Source organism: Chelonoidis abingdonii, chromosome 6 (genome assembly GCF_003597395.2).
Source record: "Chelonoidis abingdonii isolate Lonesome George chromosome 6, CheloAbing_2.0, whole genome shotgun sequence".
Taxonomy (NCBI): domain Eukaryota; kingdom Metazoa; phylum Chordata; order Testudines; family Testudinidae; genus Chelonoidis; species Chelonoidis abingdonii.
The window spans coordinates 89,517,392-89,524,489 of NC_133774.1; positions in this window are offsets into that span (position 1 = coordinate 89,517,392).

The following is a 7,098-nucleotide window of genomic DNA, read 5'->3' on the forward strand; positions in this document are numbered from 1 at the left end:
GGCTGGGGCCAGGCTGCTCTGCTTCTGCCACTGCTGGTGAGTACGGGGTGGGGATTCCTTCCCCCACACTCCCTCCCCTGAAGGACATGGCTGGGGCTGAGGCAAGGAAAGCAGAGCAGGCTGCTCCCAGCCCCCCGCTAACCCCCAGGCCACTCTGGGGCTGCAGGGCCCCCAAAAGTGCCCTCCCACAGCTCCTGGACCCTGGGGTGGGGGGGAAAGAGCCCCTGAGCGCCCCCAAGACTCTCTGCCCCTTATTGAGCCCCTTGGCCCTGGCCTGGCCCAGCACCCTTAACAGCACCCTTAACACGCTGCTCTGAGCAGCGTGTCAGAGCTTTACCGCCTTGGATGAGAACCTGCCTTATATCGAATCACGTTATATTGGGGTAGAGATGTACATCTAAGACACTGGGCCCAATTTTCATCTAATGTAAACTGGTAAAAGGCACCTCTCTTGAAGTCACTTGAGTTAGCCTCAGAGGATCTGTTAGTCTGGATCTGTAAAAAGCAACAAAGAGTCCTGTGGCACCTTTAAGACTAAGGGTACGTCTACACTGCACGATTATTTCAAAGTAGTTTAAACCGATATTACAAAACTGATGTTATAAAATCGGTTTTGCGCGTCCACAATGCGATCACAAAATCGATTGCTTGCGTCCATGGTTCTAAGGCTCCATCGATTTAAGGCGGTGCACTGTGGGTAGCTGTTCCTAGCTTCCATAGTTCCCACTTCCGTGTTGAGAGCACAGTGCCTGATGGGGCCGAAAACATTGCCCGGGTGGTGCTGGGTACAGCCTCACCCTCCCCTTTTGTGAAGGCAGCAGACACCCTTTGGCGCCTTTTTTGCGGAGTGCATTGAGCAAACGCCATAGCACAGCAATCATGGACCTGAGATCACAAACGGTATCCTGACCATTGTCAACCTCGCCGTACTCTCGTGCTGACTATACTGAACAATGAACTGCCAAGGCAGGAGGAGAGGATGAGGCAGCTATTGCTGAGCGGCGAGGACAGCGATGACGAGATGGAGGCAGAAATTCTCCATAACCGCTGGCCCAGCGTTTTGGAGCTACTGCTATTAACGAGGCATCTTCTACCCATTGAACGCCGAATTTGGGCCGGGAAACAAGCACAGACTGGTGGGACGCATTGTTTTGACGGTGTGGGACGATTCGCAGTGGCTGCGAAACTTTCGCATGCGTAAGCAATTTCTTAGAACTTTGTGACATGCTTTCCCTGCCCTGAACACCATATACAAACATGAGAAGCAGCCCTCACAGTGGAGAAGCGAGTGGCAATAGCCCTCTGGAAGCTTGCAACGCCAGACAGCTACCAGTCAGTCGGGATCAATTTGGAGTGGGCAAATCTACTGCTGGGGCTGCAGTGATGCAAGTAGCCAAAGCAATCGTTAAGCTGCTGCTACGCAAAGGTGTGACTCTGGGAAACGTGCAGGTGATAGTGGATGGTTTGCTGCAATGGGTTTCCGAACTGTGGTGGGGCCATAGATGGAATCCATATCCTATCTTGGCCCCAGAACACCAGGGCACCCAGTACGTGAACCGCAAGGGGTACTTTTCAATGGTGCTGCAAGCACTGGTGGACCAAGGACGTTTCACCCACATCACGTGGGATGGCCAGGAAGGGTTCTGACGCTCGCGTCTTCAGGAGCACACAGTCGTTTAAACGGCTAACAGCAAGGGAATTACTTCCCAAACAGAAAATACCGTTGGAATGTTCAAATGCCTATAGTTTATCCTGGGGACCCAGCCTACCCCTTGATGCCATGGCTCATGAAGCCATACACTGGCAGCCTGGACAGTGGTCAGGAGCTGTTCAACTACAGGCTGAGCAAGTAGCCGGATGGTGCGTTAGAATGTGCATTTGGCCGTTTAAAGGGTCGCTGGCGATCATTACTACTCGCTCAGACCTCAGCCAAACCAATTCCCCGCTTGCTATTGATGCTTGCTGTGTGGCTCACATCTTTGTGAGACTAAGGGGGGACATTTATGGCTGGGTGGGGAGGCGAGGCAAATCACCTGGCCGCTAGTACGAGCAGCCAGAGACCAGGGCGATTAGAAGAGCACACCTGGAGCGCTGCCGCATCCAGAGAAGCCTTGAAAACGTTTCAGCCACGGCCCAGGATACGGTCGTGACTCTGTTGCTTCCCTTGATGAACCCTCCGGCACTTGATGGACTTATTCAGTGTAAGAACCCACCCTCCCCCTTTTTCAATTCAGTGTTGTGCGAGGAAATAAAATTCTGTATCGTTTAAAAATCTTTATTATTCATTAAAAAGTAATTATGCATCTGTTAAAAATATGAGTTTTTTCCTTACTAGAAATTCCCTGTAAGCAACCCACGCCTCCCCCTTTCAATGTATTCTGTATTACAAAGGAACTATAAAAAAGGCTAAAGAATTAGGAAGTGTGTCCCTGGCTGCTGTGCTTGGAAGGAGAGGAAGGGAAAGGCTATTAAGCACATGTAGCTAATTACAGCCTTTTCCTTGAACTCTGCAGGGTGTGGAGGGTAGGCTGGGTGCAGAAAGCCTTCCCACGCGTTCTTACCACGTCTGGTGAGGGAGGATGGGACGTGGGCTTGCAGGAGGTTATCCAGGCTGCAGCGGCACTGCTGCTACTGTGCTGCTCTTCCTAAGAGCCACCCATGCGTTGAAGGATTTCAGTTGAAGAACGCAGCAGATCCAGCGTTGCCTTCTTCTCCAACGCTGGTCTTCCTGCCTACGCCTCATCAGATCGGTTCACTTGGCATCTTTCCTGTACTTTTGCTACACTAAAAACTCCTTCCAATCATTGTTATCCCTCTCATTGCATGTTACTTCAATAATTTCTGTGAACATTTATCTCGCGTCTTACTTCTTCCTCCCGCGTATCACAAACTACGCCCTCGTGATGGCATAGGGACTTCAGAGAAATGTGACAGACTGCATGGGGAAGGCCAAACCAGGGGATAGTATGTGGAAAGATAACCTTTACAGAGCAATGATAGTACTCTTTCACATAGAACACTATCCACCTTACCAGAGCACATTGTTGTCTCTATACAAGGTCGCATTTGTAGCGTTTAAATATTCCAGTGTCATGTGTGAACTGTGTGGCACAACACAGACGCAGGTATGGCCAACCGTACGTCCACGCGGCGATGGTAAGTGAGGCTTAAAATTTTGACTTCCTCCGCCGTTCATATACCACAGTGATCTATATGATGCTTGCTCTCTGTTAAAGAGGAACCTGCAATAGGTCCTCCAAACCCCCCTCTTCACATCCACCAACAGCGCCATGGCTCCTTATCATATACGATCGCTGCTAGTAGTGATCACCCTACATCTTCACCCCCCGCGCAGCGCGCTTGCTCGGTAAGCAGGGAAGAATCCTGACGGTTGCCAGACGCTGAAAACTCGTCGCTTCCTCCTCCCCACATCCCCCGCTCGGCCAGTAGCCAAAATTCGCCATGTCTGCCCCTAATTTAACATTCCTGATGTTCTGACAAGAACAATGGATATATCTCTTCCTGACATACACCGCAGGAGGACAGATCGTTTGTTTATGCAATTGCCTTCAGTGCAATTGCTTCATGCTGCAGTATATTACCCAATTATTATTCTTGCCAAATATTGCATGGCATTGAAAAGTTAACCTACATGGGGGACGCGAGAGAAGGCGTCTGGCCAGAAATGGGTTTCTCATTAAGCATAAGGGTTTTGAGTTCCTCCACGATCGATTCATGGAGATTTATTTGGAGGATTTATCGCCCACCACAGACATGATAACGAAATTTTCCTGAACAGTAATGGGCTGCGACTGCTAGCAAAAGCCCTCTGGGTCAATGCGATCTAAAAAAAAACCGTCTTACGGTTTTAATCCGTGTTTTGGTTACAAAATGAAGGACATTTACCGGAGGGCGCTTCCATGGCTTCACTGTCTGTGCTTCTCGCTTGGAAGTCGCAGGAGTACTGTAATTTGGGTCTTCAAAAAGATCCTGGCTGTTGGGGTTTCGGACTGCTGTGTGCTATTCACCACAGGTCATCTTCATCCTCAAATTCTCTCCAAATCTTCCCCCTTGGCTACTCCTCAGAAACACTTGATATTTTCAATCCCAAAGTCTGAATCTCACGGACAGGGGTGGGGCACTGTAAGTCGCTGAAAACGCCCAAATGCATGTATATCAGCATTAGAAGAGCGGCATGTTTTCGGCTCAGAGCCTGACACTTCCGTTTGCTTTCTGGCTTCTGGTAACCCTGTCTTAGTTCCTTCACTTCACTCGGCACTGAAGGGAGTCTTGCTGTGCCCTTTTTCAGCCATAGACTTTGAAATTTTCAAAAACTTTTTACATTTCGTCTTTTGGAACGCCAGCGTGCATGTGAGAGCACTTGAGTCCTCACCCCAGAGCTTTTGAGCGATCAGAAGATCCAGAACCTTCCTTGTTGTGGTCCAATGCATGCGTTGCGTCTTCTTCGATTCACCAGGAGACTGCATGTTGTGACGAGTGAAATGAGCTCTGTGTGGTCACCTGTGTGGCGCTGACCCTTCATGTGGGACAAATCAGGGGGGAAAATGGGAATTAAAAGTTTCGCGGGATTCAGGCTTTTTCCTGTTTACCTGGGGCGCCAAGGGGCATTCACCCAGTTTAGTGTCTCCGATGCCTAATCCATGAGTGCCTGTCACAAATTGCGTATCTGAAACCCAAATTGGGAGTGGCTTCACTTGGGCAGAGTCAATCGATCCTTTCTGGTTCTAAAAAATTGAGTCATGTCCCTGCTGGACTGTCCATAGCCCTACGACTGGCCAATGGGTTGCCCCCCCTCTCAGGACCGTCCCACGCCTCCCCCCGTTTTATGGTCCACGAACTAAGTTCTATGTTTCTATTCTTGTATTCCTCATCGACTGACATGACAGAAATTGGAGGGACGTGGGCCTGCCACGGTAGCTGCGGAGGTGGATGAGAGTATGGTGAAGCCATGTTTGTGCTTGCGGTTCTATGTCGGGGGAGACACCCCTGCGTTAAGTACAGCCACGGAGTAGCTGCGCTCTTTAATACATCTGACTCTCCTTCAGAGGAGTAGCCGTGTTATTATTGGTGCAGCTCATTGATCTGGTTGTTAAAAGGACAGCAGAGAATACTCGTGGCACTTTAAGCTTAACAGACGTCTTTGTCTAATAAAGTGTGCCACAGGATTTTCTGCTGCTTTGACTTGGGCTTCTTGTGAATAGTCAGGATGACTCTGAGTTTTTAGGAGCAATAAGGGAGGGATTTGGTGACGTCAGCGTGACAATTGAATCCGCAAGTTTCGTATCTCAAGTTGCTTTTGCCGTTGACGCCCCCGGCTGATGTTAGCCAGGGTGCACTCAAGATACAGCGGAGCGGATCACATGATCAGAGAAGGACGAGATAACCGTCATGTCGATTTGCCAGTTTTCTCGGCAGTAACGGTTACCAGAACAACTGGAACCATCTCTGCTATCATTGCCAAAAGCAATTTGAATGGCCTGGTGTGTAGCGCTTTGAGTTGTCGCCTCTGTTCTCCACGGCATTCTGAGGTACACAAATGGTGTGCGACGGTAATATAACAAAAAGCCGACGGGTCTCGTAGTTGCTGCCGTGCTATTGTTTCTGCAAGGGCAATCCAGGAGAAAAAATGTGCGAAAGACTGTTTCTATGATGTTTCCCGGAGCAAGGAATTGAACTGACGAACTTTCCAAGACCGCCCCGTGACATTAACATATAGCCACTCAGGGGCCGGCGGGATCATGCGAGGACGTGAAAGGGGGTGCCGAGGGACTCCCGCTTCCCACAGACCTCAAGCCAGTCTTCGTAGAAAACTATTTGCATTCTTGGCTTAGCGCCACAGTGTCTGTAGCTTACAACACGTGTGTCTTTTATGGTTCACGAACAGCTATTCAGTTTCTTTTCCCCACCCCAGCACGAGAAATGACAGTTAAATAAAGCAATCCTGAGTATACTTACAATGTCACCCTCTTGTATGAATGTACTGATAGAGCGCGATTCTGGCAGCACTGAAGAGCATTACAGCTTTGGCACCAGTGGCTAGTATCATAACAATGAAGTTTAATCTGATGGTGTTGGGGATTGATTTGCACTTGAAAATCTGCCCTCTGCTCCCTTCCTGGTGGTAGATGGTACGAGTCTACTGTAGCAGCAGAAACTCTTACCATCTTCGTCTCTTTTTGTTACCTCACCAGTTAAATGGGACAGAACGGATAATAACCCTGTGTAAAGTTTCTGAAGGAAAATGTGGGATTAACTCACTTGGACTGAGTCATCCTTGCCCTTTTGACCGAAGGTAAAAATAATAGGTCAGTCCAGACAAGAATCAGGATAAGTGTGATTAAATACCAGTTTGTAGCACAAGGCACTGCTCCATCGTTTCAGTAATTCACAGAGGGAAGCCGCTGCAAGTTAAGGCAACCGTTGCTCCCCACCTTTACTGGGCTACCACAGCAGTGCCCCCCACCATTGGGTGTTGGCATGATGTTATGAAGAAGCATGAATAAGAATCACAGTAGTAGTATGTCCTTACTGAGATCAAATGAGGGGGAGGAACGCACCATGGGCTATGACAGTCCGTGCAGTTCAGAATCTTTTCTTTACGCAAGCAGAGGAAGGGTCTGATGCAAGCTCAGCCCCCACGGTGATAAGATGAAGACAGTTACCAGGCGTTCTGTACCATCCACTTCCAGAAAAGGGAGTCATTCCCATTTTCAGCCCCGAGCCCCCGGCACATCAGCAGGCACATCTCACTGTCGGCCGTTACCTGCGGAGGGCAGAGGGAGCGGATAACTGCTCTTCACCGCAGCCAGCATCGCGTCGTGCCAGCAGCATTCAGACACAGAGGGTTGACATTTACAGTACTTAAGCGGAATTATTTATTGCACTTTTGTTTACCTGTGTGAGAGGGAAAAAAAATGCGAGCTCGCCGGTGAACCACGCAAAGACACCGTGTATTACGCTGCAGACATTGGGCGCGCAGCCAAAATGCAAATAAGTTTTCAGAGACCGCTGTAAAGACGGTACTGTAGGTGCCCTCATTACCCCTCCCTCCCCCATGATCCATCCGATGTTTGAGTA